Consider the following 17,120-nt stretch of genomic DNA (forward strand, 5'->3'; position numbering starts at 1 on the left):
ACTGAATCACCAGACCTGAACTGTTAGTACAGTAGCCGCTAGCCTCTTGAGGTGATTTCAGTGTAAATAAATTGAAATTCGCTCAAACTAAACATGGTTCCCTAGTCACAGGAGCCACATTTCAAGTGCTCAGTACTCACACTGGGGCTGGTGGCTACCATATTGGACAGTGCAGACGCGGGATACTCCTCATGGCAGAAAGTTCTATTGGATGGTGCTGATTACACTTTGGAAAACCTACAATTTAATCATATTCTATAATCGTTTGGGGTCAAAGGATCTTGCTCAATGCTTCTAGACAGTTGATAACTTTTCAGTGGGAAATGAGGGAGATGGTTGGATGAGAAAAGAATTCATCTTCTCTGTGAGACCTACGCTTTCAGCTCAGGCTCTACCACATGGCACAGCCTGGAGTGGGTGCAGCCATGGGGTGCTTTGCCCCAACCTTGGGGGCTCAGACTGGGGGGTGAGACCTAAGTCCAGGTCAGTGTTGCTGCCCTTGGCTCAGGCTCAGACCTCTGAAAGCAGCTCTGCCAGCCGGGCATCTTCAAAGACAGCCAGTATCCACGCCAACAGGGCTGGAGATTTCTACCCTCTGCCGAAAACATCTGAGTTGCGAATGAATTCTTGTAATCAGTATGGCAATAAAAACACTCACTGGTCACCGAGAGCAGTAAGGTACGCTTTCTGAGGTCCTGTGGGATCAACTGGTCCCCAGCTACACAAAGCAGACAGCAGTCATCAGCCACGGAGGCAGCTACAGGGGAGACAAGAGGAGAATCTGGGAAGGGAGGAGCGTGGCAGGCTGCTTCTGGACCACACTGAGTTCTCTAAAATCTTGCAAAAGTAGCTGGGAAAGGTATTGAAGTGAGTGGTTATCTACCAACTGGTTGGGTTATGTCACACACCGCAAACACTCAGCTATGAGACAGGACACCCACTCTTTGTGTAGTCAGACTCGGGGAGGTCTGGTACACGGGACTTATTTATTCTTCTTGACAGTCTTTTTGAAGGTCTTTTTGCATATTGAAATGAACAATTCATAGTTTTTTCTAGAATATAATAAAGTTGCTTAATTGGGATGGATGAATCCCCACAGAGCAGACTAAATGACCCGCTGGCCGTTAGTACCTTTCTCTCTCTCCCTCTCTCTCTCTTTCTTCTCTTTTCGGTTTTTGTTTTTTTTTTTAAGCCGAGCCATGTGGCTTGTGGCCCCGACCAGGGATTGAACCCGGCCCCCGGAAAAGGAAGCACGGAATCCCGATCACTGGACCACCAGGGAATTCCCTCGTTCTTTTTTAAAATACCTTGAATCAGAAGAAGCTTGGTTATTCTGCCCAGTTCTTCTGCATCATTTCTCTGGTAAACAATTATAGGTTTAAAAAAGGTTTTACTTGATTACTTTAGTGGGAATAAATCATAGGGCTTAATGTTAGACAGAATGAAAGCCATCCTCTCCTTAGGTATGTGAGAATGTGCGTATGACCTGGCTTTAGGTAGTTTCTAAAAGACCCCAGATGATTGTAATGTGTGGCCAGGGTTGAGAATCACCGCAGAGTAGGACACGGGTCCACTGAAAAACCATGAGTGGGATCCTGATGCTTCTCCACGCATGCTTTTGAAAGTTTATTCTCATGGTGACACGGAGGAAAGAACAAAAGCAGGTAGATTCTAGTGACTTGTCTCTAGTCATTGGCCTGAACTATTGGGAACTTCAAATAAATCTTTGAACAAGGAAAGCTACACGCTGGGGACAGGCCACTAGGGCCACACAGCCCTGAGCTCTCCCAGTTTATGAAAGTAACATATAGCTTTGCCTCTAAGAAGGAAGGAATGTGTCCTCCAGAGAACTCATGTTTTGGGGGACTTGGCCTTAGGATGGGGAGGTGCTGGTTCCACCTGCGAGAGAAAAACTTTACAGAATACACACAGGGTCACAACCGTGCCCTGGAAATCAGGCTTTGGATCCCAACACAGCTGGGTCCTGGGACTTGAGAGCATATTCTGAACAGCCCCCGACCCCTGTGGCTGGGATGGATGGCATGTGCACCCCAGGGAGAACCCTCAGCATCTGTTCAGGATCTGCCTGGGGAGCCGTGAGAGATCTGAGCCTCACGTTAGGAGACAACGACGCTGATGGGGCTAGTGTTGGAAATAACCATATGTGCCACCATCTTGCCACCACCTGTGGCCAAAAGCAGTGATTCTGACCAGACACGAGATCCAGACCTCCAGCCAGCTATTCAGTTTGACAAAATGGATCTTCCAACAACCTACAGGAAGTCAGCTGACGATTTGTGTTTTTCACACAAGGCTGCTTTTCCCCAAAAGAGCAGGGGTATGCCCTGAAACTCAGTCCCTAAATCCTCCAGGCTTCAGGGAGAGACTTGCTGTGAATCAGCTCTCCTGGGAAACCCTGATCCTCCCGATAGCCAGAGGCACTCACTCCTGGACCAGCTTATTTTCTGCCCACATTTTGGTTTTGTTTAAATCTGGACAAAGTTCATGTTGGATTTTGTTATGGGGAATGCAAGGTGGGTTTCAGAGTCTTGGAGGGACCGGTGGTGCAGAAATCCCCCTATAGAAAAGTCATCCCTCTATCCTACAACCATATTTCCATATTATCAGTCCTAAATTTACAAAAGTGATGTGGAATCATATGTTATCTTTATGAATAGACATATTGGTCTTAAAAAGACCTGCAGAAATCTGAACTATCTTCTGCACTGGCAATCATCACTTTTATTCTCTTTCCTTCTCATTGCCATTATTTGCAAAACTATACACACATCCATAATAGATATTTTATTATTTTGATACAGACCATTAGAGTTTTATGATATACTGAACTGTCATTGAGTTATAAGATTTTTAAAATGAATTCTTTTCAGCTAAGATAAAAGCAAGTTTAGATGTACCAATGTGATTCATACTTATTTGAACTCATATGAATTTTTTATAATCAAGTCTTTAAAATATCTTGAATATCTCTTTTCCTTTTGGTCCAGTTAGGTGGGAAAAATTACTGTCCTTAGCATCTTAATTAAAGTAACATTATAATGTTAGCAAAACAAAAAAAATCATTTGACATAGTCATATGGTAATGACATTAAAAAAAGATTACTCTCCATTAGTCTTCCTGATTGTACTAAGCCATCTGTGCTTGTAAAAATAATAATAAACAATGAATTTCATACACCATATGTACTTTGCTGTTTAATAGTAATTCAGCAATAATCCCGAAGCAATCACTTGTTAACTGTGATAATTGCTTAAAGGTAGTTATTTTGTAATAAATTATAATCAGTTATTTATAATATTAACAATAGTTTTCTTTTTTTTTTTTTAACCTTTAGAAATTGCTGTTGGCCATAACCTATCTTAGCAGCTGTGCTGGAAAATTAGTAATTCTGTTGTGTTAATGACAGATTTTCCACAAATCAAAATTCTAGTTATGGTCTGTTAGGTTTGTAATATGTGTTTATAGTATTTATAAAAATGAGACTGCTATAAATATCTCGTTCACCTTATTATTACAAATAAATGGCTTTAATCAAACTTCCAGGAAATGTAAAATGCGGAGTGATAGATATTACAAAACACAACATGAGCATGAAAATAGCAGAGCATTAGGGCCTAAGTAAGAATAGGTTGACAGAAAACCAAGTTTGATTTGGGAGAAAAGAAAAAAAACATAAAATATAACTGCTTATCTACAGTTATCTACTTTTCCAAATGCATCATTACTGATTTTAGCTTTAGACAGCCAAGTCATTTCAAGAAACGATATATGATATAAAATAAAAGTGTGGCATTTCTAATAACAGAGAAGTGACTAAATCATACATATTTCAGCAATAAAACAATTTAGATATTTATGATTCAAAGCAACTCTTTTGTTTTATTTTTAATAGAGCAATAAGGAGTGCATTGGACTAAGACCACTCTTTCCGAATTTCACATCTGATGAACAAAGGTACATCGTACAGTCGTCCGCCTCCAGTCTTGGTTCTGCTTTCTGCAGCATCAGTTACCTGCAGCCAATCGCAGTCGAAAAATATTAAATGGGAAATTCCAGAAATGAATAATTTGTAAGTTTTGTGTTTTTTTTAAAGAACTCTTTTATTTATTTATTTATTTTTGGTTGTGTTGGGTCTTCGTTTCTGTGCGAAGGCTTTCTCTAGTTGCAGCAAGCGGGGGCCACTCTTCATCGCGGTGCGCGGGCCTCTCACTATCGCGGCCTCTCTTGTTGCGGAGCACAGGCTCCAGACGTGCAGGCTCAGTAGTTGTGGCTCACGGGCCCAGTTGCTCCGCGGCATGTGGGATCCTCCCAGACCAGGGTTCGAACCCGTGTCCCCTGCATTGGCAGGCGGATTCTCAACCACTGCGCCACCAGGGAAGCCCAATTTGTACGTTTTAAACTGCACATAGTTCTGAGTAGCGTGATGAAATCTGGCACCGTCCCGCTCCGTCCCACCTGGGATGTGGATCTTCCCTTTGCCCAGCATGTCCCTCCCATTCGTCACTCAGAAGCCCCTTGGTTATCAGATCTACTATTGAGGTATCACGGTGCTTGAGTTCACGTGACTCCGATTTTACTTAATAATGGCCCCAAAGCACAGCGACGCTGGCAACTCAGGCACGCCAAGGAGAAGTCATAAAGTGTTTCCTTTAAGTGAAAAGTCAAAGTTCTCAATTTCATAAGGAAAGGGGAAAAATCAGTATGCTGAGATAGCTAAGATCTACAGGAAGAATGAACCTTTTATCCATGAAATTGGGAAGAAGAAATTCATACTAGCTTTGCTGTCTCACCTCAAACTGCAGTAGTTACGGCCACAGTGCATGATGAGTGTTTAGCTAAGATGGAAAAGGTGTGAAATGTGTGCAATAAGTTATTTTGGGAAAGAGAGAGAGAGAGACCACATTCATGTAACTTTTATTACAGTATGTTGTTATAATTGTTCCATTTTATTATTAGTGATTGTTGTTAATGTCTTCTTGTATCTCATTTATAAATTAAACTTTATCATAGGTATGTATGTAGAGAAAAAGACAGTATATATAGGGTTCAGTGCCATCCGTGGTTTCTGGCATCCATTGGGGGCCTTGGAAAATATCACCTGTGGATAAGGAGGGAGCACTGTATGTGCTTCTGCCCCTTAACTGTGGATTCCTCACATGACAAGGAACTAACACGTAGAATAAGTTTAACTGCCTCTGGGTTAGAGGTTCTCAACTAGGGGGTGATTTTGCCCTGGGGGGACACTGGACAATGTCTGGAGACATTTTTGGTTGTCATGGATGTGGAAGGATGCTCCTGGCCTCACGTGGGTAGAAGCTAGGGATGCTGGGAGACATCCTCCAGTGAACAGGAGCCCCCCCGTACAACAGAGAATGATCCAGCCCAAGACATCAGTAGTCCTGAGCTTGAGGAATCCTGGCCTAGATGAACTGTTTCGCAGTCAAATAATTTATAAAAGAATCCAAGTATTTCAACTTTGAAACTTTCAAACTGCAATTAAAAGACCAACCTACCAGGAACTTTGTTTCCGGTCTTTTTCTACCAGAGGAAACAGGAAGTATCCTAGAAACCAAAACTTCTCCCTCAAAGATCTGGTACCAACCTGCAAAAGCCAAAACCCCCACTCTGTTTATTTTAAGCCAAAAAGAAATAAGTTTATTAAAGAAAATTAAGTAGCTCAAAAAACTGTCATGAAGGCTGCTTTAAGAGGGTAACCCTGAGCTCCCATAAGGGCTGCAACCATATCGCAGAACAGGTCTGACAGAGACTCTCACTTCTGCTGCTGCAGCCAGCAGAGCTGGTGCCAGAGATGCAGCCTCTGTCAGCATCTCTGGGGACAGAGGGCCATGCAGGGGCCTTTCGCTCTGTTTGCAAACTTTACAATCAATATCTGGGGCAGGTACCTCTTATGGAGGACCCGTGGGGATGCCTAGGTACACTGCTTCAAGGGTGGCTGCAGAAGAAAAATATCTAGTCTCAGAAGACGGGGCTCATGACCTGGAACCCTCCAAAGCCAGTGGAGTTAGGCAGAGATGACTTGAGCCTCAAATGGCAATTACGCTTCACACCTGGTGTTGGGACCAGAATTGCCATTTGTTTTTGGAAATAATAGGGCCAGCAACATTAAATGCCAATATTTCAGGGTTGGAGGAGAGGTAAGGTATTACCTCTTCTGACTGCATGCCCTCTCCACCCACCCCCACTTCCATCTAGTTTATGTCTCTTATATTTTTCTTTCCTTCCTCAGCTGTCAGCCAGCATTTATCTACTGAATATGTGCTTTGCACTAGGTGCTGTCCTAGAAGACACTGCTGCGAGCAAAACAGGAAAAACCCATGCATTTACGTTCTGACTTAAGGAGAGCAATAAACAAAATAAGCGAGTAAACCTAGTAACGATCCCTGGCTTTCCAAACTCGGGAAGTGCACGTATACAGGTAAATATTTCAGTAAATCTCTTGTTATCCAAATTCTTATTACTTGCCATCTGAAATTCAGGCACCAAATAAATTCCAATAATGCCTTATCTCCTGCTGTTCAAACTCAGCACCCCAACTAGGAATCAAATAGCCCTGAAGTGACGGGACTGTTTCTGTAATTTGTCAGATGGTGATAAATGCCAGCGAGAAAAATGAAACCGGGAGAGTGGTAATGACAGTCTCGGGGGGGAGGAATTGCAATTTTAAACAGTCACCTCTATGACAAGGTGATATTTGGGAGAATTTCCAAGCAGAGAGAGAAGCAAGCGCAAAAGCGTTGGGGAAAAGGAACCTATTGCTGGGTTTAGGGAACTGCAAGGAAGCTCATGAGGTTTGAAGGACTCCAGGGAGGTAGAAATACAGGGGCCTGATCATGAAGGGCTTTGCCCACCAGACCATAGTAGGGACTCTAGTTTCAGAGAGGAATGGAGATCCATTGGAGGGTTTTGATCAGGGAATGACCATGTGTTGACATATTGCAAAGGGATTGCGGTGTTGAGCATGATCTGTAGGAGGGTTAGAATGGACACTGGGAGCCCAGTGAGGGGGCTATGACAGGCAGAGACCTTCTGGAGATGTGATGGAGGCTTAGACCAGGGGTCACAGTGGAGGTGATGAGGTCAGATTCTGGATATACTGTGAAGGTAAAGCCCAATTAATTTCTGATGGATTGGATGTGCAGTGTGCAAAAAAAGGAGAGGTCAAAGATGAGAAGCTAGAAGGATGGTGTTCTGAGATGGGAGATACCACAGGGAAGGAAGGGTGTGTGTGTGTGTGTATGGGTGTGTGTGTGTTTGTATGTGTGAGTGTGTGTTGGGAGCAGTGGTTCTGTCTTGGACACCTTAAATTCAAGATGCCTCTCTGGCATCCAAGTAGAAATATTGAGTGGAATGTGAGTCTGGGGGTTAGGGGAGGGGTCTGGACCAAACAGGCATTTGGAAGTTCTCAAGGGTATGGTTGGTATTGAAAGATGTACACTTAGTTGAAGTCATGGAGTTAATTCGTGTAAAGAAGGGAAAAGGACCACGGACAGAATCCTGGGACACTCCCATGTTAGGGAGTTGGATTGATGTGGAATAACCAGCAAAGGAGACTCAGAAGGAACGACCTGGGAAGTAGGAGCGAAACCAGAATGTCTTTTTTCATGGGTAGAGTAATTGAGTGTGTCAACCAATGCTGGAAACTGAAAGAGGTGGGGACTGCAAATTGTTCATTGTGAGCAGCAGCATGGAAACCATCAGCAAACCTTCAGGAGTCGGGGAGGAAGGGCCCTGCTGAAGACAGTTCAAGAGTGAATGGAAGGAGCATGGGAGACAACAGTACAGAACACACAGGAAGAAGAGAAGTGGGGAGTTAGCCAGAGCAGTAGCCAGAGGAAGTAATTGCATGCTTGGATGGTAGTGAGGATGGTCCAGGGGAGAAGGACAAATAATGATGTAGGAAAAAGGGTTTCTAATTAGTCAGAGGAAGACCCTAGGGAGCAGGCCGATTTTCTGCTCTTAATAGGTCACTTCCCACCTGTGACTAAGGACTTACGCATCTTAAAAAGTCCCAAAGTCCCTTCCCCATGGTACAAGCATCTTTCCAGGTCTGGTTTGACCTGCTGTGAAGTAACCTCTGAAGTGGGAGGTCTGGTTCATTTCCTGGATTCTCAAATTGCAAGTCTACTCTGCATCCACGACCAAAAGCATGACGGAACCACCATTTCACTGATTCAGTATTGTCTTAAAATTATCCATAACATCCCTTTACCCAACACCCACTCTCACGGCTTCTACTCATATCATTTCTCTAGACCCTCACTCTCTCTGTGCCATTCCCACCATGGATGGTTTCAAGCTCCCAACGTGACTTCTCTCAATAAAGAATTGAGACAAGGTGTGCACAATTAGCTTTTGTGAGCTGGTAAAAGCCAGCTCCGGCCCGCCCCTGGAATAAAGAATACTTATTGTGAATGTCTTAGGTCTTATGTCTTAGGTCAGGTTCTTGCAGAATCGACCAGGAATTGGACGCATGTAATTTATTAAGGGTGTGCTCCCATGGGACACCGGGAAGGGACCGAGTGCAAGACAGGGATGGGTAAGAAGGTGAGCAGGGACGTGATTGCAGAAAGACGGTTGCTTCAGCCTGGCCCCACGAGGGACTGTGGAGTCTGGAGTCTGAAATATCCCTCCAGGTTGTCCCGGCTTTCACCCCATAAAACCAGTGCTCCATGGATGTCACCTACTTGTGTTTGGTGGTGGCAGTCTGTGAACTATCCTCCAGCTCAAGATACAGAGGAAAGAGTGACTTTCTTCACTAGCAGTTTGGGAGACGGAAGGAGCAGGGATTTTATTGCAAAGTTTAACTCTGTGATGGGCTTTAAAGGGTCCATAGAGGCTCACCTAGAAGACAGAACTTTGACCGAGGGAATTTGAGAGAAAGCATAGCCAATAACTTGTCCAGAAGAGTGTAGCTCCTACCCTGGCTGCACATCAGAATCACCCAAAGCCCTAAAATGCAGGTCCTGCCTGGACCCCGCCACCCAAACCTGGGGTTTGATTATTTCAGACAACGGTAATCTTTAACAGATAAATCAGTGTGGTCAAGGTTGAGAATTAGTACAATAAAACTCTCAAGCAACTCACATTGTTTTTTGAGTTCTCAAATAGTTCAGTGTTGCTGGAGCATACAGTGCTCTGTTTGTGTGTGTGTAACAAAGTACCTTCAGTAACAGTGTTGTATATGTTACATTCTGTTGCATTTTGTGAACAAATAATTTTTGGCAAAGCTACACAAACACACACATATATAGATTTTTGTCAAATAATTTTTGGCAATGCTGACATATAATAATAAACATTAAACATGTATATAGCTTTGCCAAAAATTATTTGCCAAAAAAGAATATGTATATTAATGAAAATTATTTGCCAAAAATTAATATATATGGAATAAAACTATTTCAAATCCAACTCAATTTTTGCCTTCTTTCAAAAAAGCTCTTCTTCTCTTATTCAGTGCTCATTAAACATCTCTTCTCATAAATCTGGTCATATTTATAGTCGGTTAAGTGCTTGACTATCTACTAAACTGTATTATTCTCTAATTACTTCTCGCCCATAAATCTTCTCATCCAGGTTTTAAGTTCTTCCAGAGAAGTACGATGCTGGCATACTTCCTTGTATCCGCCACAAGGAAACCCCAACTGAGGCTCCACAGCTGAGCCCCAACTGAGAGGTTCTTTCTTCCAGTGCTCAATGAGGGGGCTGGCAGGTTGTAGATCTACCTAAGAACTACATAAGCTTCCATGGTCACCCACCATTCACATCTTAATTCAGCATATCATTGTCATATAACTCAACGTTATAGAAAAATAAGACAGCAATGTGATGGTTGGGACTCTCCATCTTAAAGTAATTCAGAAGTTGGGTGAAGTTAGAGGTCTTAGTTGCTTTTATATAACAGGTATAAAACCCTGCTTATAGATCCAGTCAATATTAAAGACGGGGCTGTGGCTATGGTTTTGTCAATCTCACGCTCTGGTAACTTCACACTGACCTTGATTGTGATCTGCTGGGGGACCCATATCCTAAGACTGCATTTATGTCACGCTCAGTTAAGTGGAGTATGGGCAAATACTTGGATAAGATAAAATGATCAACTATGAAAATAATAAAAACAGTCAATACAGTTACCTCTTGGTAATGTTTTCAGAAAATTTCACTTGTTCTTAGCAGAAGAAAATGATCAGGGTTTTATCAACTATGCCACACACTGACATAATTTGGAAGAAAAATGTGTAGGTGCTGAGGCCACCTGCTGGAAGCAATCAGACAAGCAAGGTGAGATGACGTTATCGTGAAGATGGGGATCATGACGGGGTCCCCCATGATTCCCACCACTTCCCAGCTCCAGAGCCCTGCGCTCTGAAGAGCTAACATATGCCTCGATGGTTTTGAGTGTGACTCAGTAGGAGATCTCCCTGAAGGAACAGGCAGACAGCACAGCTCCCCTTGATGAGGTAAATATTGTGTTGAGAGAACTGTTAACTTTGGAATGGGCCCCACAGTAGGGCATGTTTAACCACCAGCCCAAATTGCACACATCTCTCTAGTTAAGCAAACCTCCCTTTCCCTGCAACACGGCCTGTGGAGAACAAAACAAGGAAAAAAGAGACCAGATTATATATTAGAGAAAAGCTCTGGACCATCTTCAGGATACAGAGTGGGAAATTCTCCCACATTAGTATCACATGTATTCCTGGAATTTTACCAAATATTTAATTAATAACTACAACCATTACTTGACGACTTAGGATGTGCCAGGGCAGTGCTTTACAAATGTCTTACATTTTACTTGCATCTCACAAGCACCGCAAATATGGAAACCCTGAGGGACCAAGTGCACCCTCCTCCAGGAAGCCCCCTCTGACTGCAGAACTGGAGTAAGTCGCCCTTCGTGGCAGCTGCTATGGCCCTTATCTCCTTCCCAGCACTCTGGAATTTTCAAGTTATCCTTATACTTTCTTTCTTTTTTTTTTGGCTGCACCATTCAGCATGCGGGATCTTAGTTCCCCGACCAGGGATCAAACTAGGGCCACCTTCAGTGGAAGTGTGGAGTCCTAACCACTGGACCACCAGGGAAGTCCCAACTTTGATACAGCCTAAGACCTCATCTTCTGCCCCAGCCCTTATCTTTACAGGCATTACTATGGGATTATAGGGTGGGAAGACCCTGATACTCAAAGGTAAACCAAGACTGATAATATTTATTTAGCAAATGACTCGAGTACACAGTTTGAAACAAAGGAAAAAACTGTAAACAAAATAAAATACATATTTGAAAAGTGATTCCCTTCTCCAAATAAACCCAAACTGTTATGTAAAACTCAAGTTTTCAGAGATGAACATTCAAAACAATTTTTATTTTCCACTTTGGTTCAGGACAAAGGAATTGATTTTTTCTCCTTTCTCCAAACCCTTACCCCAATCTTTTTTTTTTTTTTTATCTTCAGTAAATCTGTATTTATTTCCACTTTGTAGAAATTAAGTTTGGATGAGCAAATCCTCAGACTGTGATAAAGCTGCCTCGTGAATTTCACAAGCATTAATTTTGTTTCTGTAATGAATTACCCAATTGGAAGCTGAAAATTGGCCAGCTGTCTGCTACTTTGCCTGGGAGCCAGATAAAGAGTGTTTGGGTTTCCTCCTCTCCTTCGTGGGATTTGGGGGCTTGGGAGAGAGGAGTCCTGACATGGGGCCTGCCATCCCACAGGCAAATCCTCCATCCACAGCTGGGCCCCTTAATCCTCCACTGTAGAATTTTCTCCCAGTGTAGAAGCTTTGTCTTATGGGATTATCTCCAGAGAAAATGAAAATAGACATATAGCCGGGCAAATTAGCCTTGAATCAGGAGTGTATTAAGATAATTGTGCTTTAGCCAGGCTTCTCTGTCCCGCTCTCACTCTGCAGGGATGGTTATTTCCATTTGGACTACTGTTTGAAAGTGCCCATTACTGATACCTAAAGTGAATTAGACAGAATACCTCCAGAGAAAATAATATGCCACCGATGGTCACTAGTCACAACAGTCATATGGGCTATTATTTTGAGCACTGCTTGGGGTGAGGCTCAGTCATTCCGGCCTTTGGAAAGAAGGTTAAATTCCCATGCCCAGGACTGATTTTGCACTTTTCAAACCTCTTGCAGAAATCAGATTCTATAGTTTATGAAGAATTCTGCATTTATTTGTAAATTTATGGGGAAAAATCAACAGTCCTGGTGAAAGAAAAAAACATAGGAATGTGGATTGAATGTTAGCTATTTATGGGCACCTTCAAGTTCAGAAATAGAGTGTAGGTTTTATTTCAATGTCTGTATGTTTGAAAGGACCCAACTCTGCCTGCGTCTCAGAGAAGTTGGTCAGTTTGACACATTCCTCTTCCCATTGTCTATAATAAACCATTTTTAATGTAAAAGCAACTGGATAAACCTTTCTTCGGCTCACTTAGTCACGTCCTCCCTCACCGTTATCTCTGAATTAAAAGTTCTGGTCACGGAGAGCAAAGGGCAATACTAGTGGTTAAGGATGGCTAAGGACAGAAACTCTCCCAGTGGCCAGGTCTCCAGGTGGGGGGTCTCTGTCCCACATCTGCAAAGTATCAGGTCACCACTCAGGCCCTCAGAAAACGTAACTGATTGTGTTCAAGTGGGCCTAGATGCCAAACTTACATCTGCTGTTTACCAGTTGTATAACCTTAGACAACATGTCTGTCTTTTCTGAGGCTCAGTTTCCTCATCTGTGAAATGAGGTCAATACTTATTCCTGTCTCCCAGTGTGTAGTGAAGGTGCAATGACTCATGTCCAGCTCTTAATTCTGTGCTTCGTACCTCAGAGACTCTCAGGAAATGATGACATCAGACATTTGGATGGACCCCATATAAAACGTACAGGTTTTATCCTTGATGCGTTGAAAGAAATACATATAAATCTTCCTCCAAACTAGCTATTCTTCAGAGAACCAGCTGCGATAAGTGAAGCAGCAGGCGTGGAGAAAGGCCCTGCATGGGGAAGGCCACCTGGGGGGGGATTGTCACCACCACAAGAAAGGATTTTTCCAGCACACACCAGAAAACAGGAAATGTACCAAGTCAGGGGCCCCAGACGATTCAGAATCTGACTTCCACTGAAACTCTGATAGGCCTTTGAAATCAAGGTCACCTATCTTCTGAAGGTCTCTGCTGTGTCCATTACCATGTGACACTTGAAGAAAAGTTAACTGGGAAAGCTAAGAGACCAGAACTTGAGCTGTCTGTTCTCTTGTCGACATTAAATAGTTTTAAAGCTAAGCAGCTCCAATTAGTATTCGGATTTTTAGAGTAGCAAGTATCCAAGTCCTAGACGAAAAGGCAGAAGTTCAGACCCACAGAAGAGATAAGAGCAGAAGCACTGACAGTGCACTGGGTATTCCTAGGACTGGAATAGTTCTTGGTTGGCGTGAATCCAGGCAAAGGCAGCCCGGCCTCGGAGAGTCTGTGTCAGGATATGCTTGGTTCTGCCGCAGTAACGAACAGCCCAGGAGTCTCAAAAGCTTAAGAGCCGTCAGTTTATTTCTCAATCTGCGTGCCCACGCCCACCATCTAGGGGGTCTCCTCTCGTAAAGCATACTCCGTATTCTGCAACTGAGGCCGAGAAAGCAGCGATGCTGCTTGTGAAGGCGGCGGAAGGAAAGGTGTGCTTTTCTGGATGAGGGATGGTCAACCTGACAAGGGCACAGCTCACCACTCCCTGGCCGCCTCTGTCACGTGGCCCTCGCGCCACAATGAGAACCGGCAAGGATGATGCTTCCAGGTAGCCAGAAGTGGAAGGACTAGGAAGATTGGCAAACAGCACAGATGAGGCTGCATAGCTTGCTTTATTACGTGTACGCTAGCCCCAGAGCCAGTGCCACAGGCAGTGGGTGAGGCGGAAGCACGGGCAGAGACCGTGGCAGGAGAACCGAATGTCTTTGCCAGTTTGGGGTTAAGACTTGAGCAACTGTAGTTCGGTGAAGGCTGAGCAGTGATGCTTATAGACCGTCCGCCAGACACGTCCAGGGAGTACACCCTCAGGACACTTCACGACATCTTCCTGCGCCCTGGGCTGTGTCACCAAGAACCAACTACAGAAAAGCGATCATTTGATTGGGGGAGGTTGGGTCATGGAAGTCAATAGGTTGTGAAATTACAACATCAAACTATCATGTATATTATTAAATTGCAAAATTGTTGTGTTACACATCACAATGCGTATTTTTGTGTGTCAATGAACCCCAGTACAGAGATTCTCAAAGCCTGGTCCCCAAAGAGCAGTATCAGGGCTATTTAGGAACTTCTTAGAATTGGAGTTCCCAGGACCCAAACACAGGTAACCGAGTCAGGAACTCAGAGGGGCTGCCCGAGCCACCTGCCAGGTACCAAGCCCTCCAAGGGATTCTGATGTGATGTTCTCAAGTGTGGGAACCACTGCCTTAGGACACATTATTTTAGAATGAACAGAGATTTTAAGAGTTTAGCTAGTGGTACAGTAGTTCTGAATCCTGGATGCAATTAGAAATATCTGCAGAGCATGTAAGAAGTACATCTGCCTGGGTCTCACTCCCAGAGATCTTAATTCAGTGTGTCTGGGATGGGACTCCTGCATCATGCGCGTAAGAATACTTCCCAGGTGATTCCAATGCACAGTGTAGGTTGAAAATCACCTACACACAATCCCTCACTTTCCTGACACAGAGGAGGAGGCCTGGGAGGCTGAACAGCCCGAGCCCACAGCCCGTTGGGTCCTACACGAGCATTTAGCGAACATTGTGTGCTGGATGATCATATAATATCAAATCATCAATGCATAGTTTCAAGATTCCTAATCTGGTTTTGACCCGGATGAGTCACTGTTATTGCTTCTACCCTTAATTCACATTCGCTTTGCTTTCACAATGATCCCGGATTTCTTTTAATATACAAATTTGTTCATCCAGCAAGATGACAAATGGTTGACGTAATAATGATGCAAGCAACGGACATGCAGGTCATCATTTTCCCATTACATTTAATCAGGGTTCCTTCCTGTGTGCCGTGTGCAAGTCAGTAATCACGGCATCAATATTATATTCCAAGTACAGAGATTCTACGGTCTTTTAAAATCAGAGAATGGACCTGATTCTGAAACAGATGGTTCAACCCTAAATGTCATGTTCTCAAGTTTTCTGAGACAATTGGATTTTACAAGAAGGACTGGACAACGTTCTCTTTGCTCCCAATAATCGGCTGTGGCCAGGGGTGTGGGACTTGGAGGTCACTGCATCCCTGGGCGCCTCTAGGTGTCCGCACTTTTCCTGTCCCCTCCACCTCCCGCCTGCCTGGAATTCCCAGCGTCTGCCGGCAGCTCCACCCCCTGGTGCTCCTTCAGTTGCTCTGCACCGATGCTGAAGGCAGTGCACAAGGCATCTGCACAAGGCAGATGGCAAGGGAAGGCAGTGTTTCTCAGCCACTGTGTCTGCTTTTCCACCTCAACACAAAAGAAAGCGTTCACAGATTGTATTTCTTCTTTCCGACATTTACAGTTTAAGGATAATGGCTGTGCAGGGTAGGAAGCTGACTCAACACCTCCGGAAGACAAAAGCACAATTGGAGCGGGATTGTTGGAGGACGCTTGCGATCAATATTTGCAAACCTGTGCTGTAGCGGTATTGTGACGTGATGCACCTCCCTTCCAAGCTGCAGAAGCCCTCTGTGCTGGGAAACTGGGCTTTCCTCATTCCTCAGGCCATCACACCGGACGCTGGCCCTGTAACCTGATCTTTGCTCCATTGTCACGCACTGGGTAACCATCAGCTATCTGAAACTGGCTAGAGGTTACCATAGAAATGCCACCCAAACTGCCCTGAGGATGGAGGCTCTTGGACTGGGAAGTGTTGTCATTTCAACCCCTGACTTTCACGGTTTGGAACCTGACTCTAAACCCACGTATCAGAATACAAGACGTTTCAGAAAGGCCTGGAGCTCCGGGTGTTAAGTTTCCAGACAGGACTCAGAGGCCTCCTATAGAAATCAGCTCATTACAGAGGTCAGAAAAACCACTTCCTGCAGCAGTTACAATCTGCAAAACAGGGGTCTGACCTCCGCTTGAAAGCACGGGCTCGAGGAGTTTGGGAACAGAAAACAGAGGACGGGTCGGGCCCGATGGGGCCATGCTGCGGCCAGGGCCCCTGTGAAGACAGCTCGGTGGTTGACAGGACTGCTCGGGTGAAAACGAGGCTCGGGTCTCCCTCACCCCCGCCAGGCGGCTTCACTGTTCTAAGGGATGCTGGCGCTCATCTTTGACTCTCCCGCGTCATTTACAAGCCACTCCCCTTCCTTTATCTCTTGTTCCTGACTCTCCAATATTTTCTCTTCCTCCCTCGACTGTTAGCAGAATCTTCAGCTTCGAGCTTTCACTGCGGCCTCTTGCATCTTTATGAAATGTTTACTAAGCGCCGCACATCCTGGGGCATGGTGGAGAGCAGGGAGGCGTGGCGCCTCTCAGGGTCACACTTGCTCTGGACTTACATCTGTGGGAGCTAATTCCTCCACGTGCCCTTCCCTTGTTTAGAACAACACCCACCCTGCAGGGCTTGCAAGGATGAAATGAGATACTGAATTTGATGTGTGACCAGAGCACGGACTCCGGCCAGAGCTCTTCCGAGAGTCGAGCTTACAAGATCCAACAGGCGAGGACAGACCATGTGGCCGTCCCTCTTCGGCCTGGGCAAGAGAGCTCCCTGTCCTGACCCTTCACCTTTACAGTTCCCGCTCTGGTCCTCCTCTGGCGTTGTCCTTCCAGAGGGCAAGATGCCCAATGGGCCAAGGGTCGCTGCCCCAGGAGCCATGCTTTCTTTTCTAGTTCACACCCTGCACACCCCAGAGCCAGAAATCCCAAGAAAAGAGTCTCGAGGTCACGTCCAAGGCCTGTAACACGGTCTCATCCATCTTCCTGAGGGGACACGCGGCCCCAGGTAGCTACCACTGTTTGTGGGGAGCGGATGGAAGCTGGACTTGCGGGCTGGGCACCCAAGGCAGGTGATGGAGGGGCCGGGTGATGGAGTCCTGTCCTGGTTCTAGCTCA

Source organism: Balaenoptera musculus, chromosome 18 (assembly GCF_009873245.2).
Source record: "Balaenoptera musculus isolate JJ_BM4_2016_0621 chromosome 18, mBalMus1.pri.v3, whole genome shotgun sequence".
Taxonomy (NCBI): domain Eukaryota; kingdom Metazoa; phylum Chordata; class Mammalia; order Artiodactyla; family Balaenopteridae; genus Balaenoptera; species Balaenoptera musculus.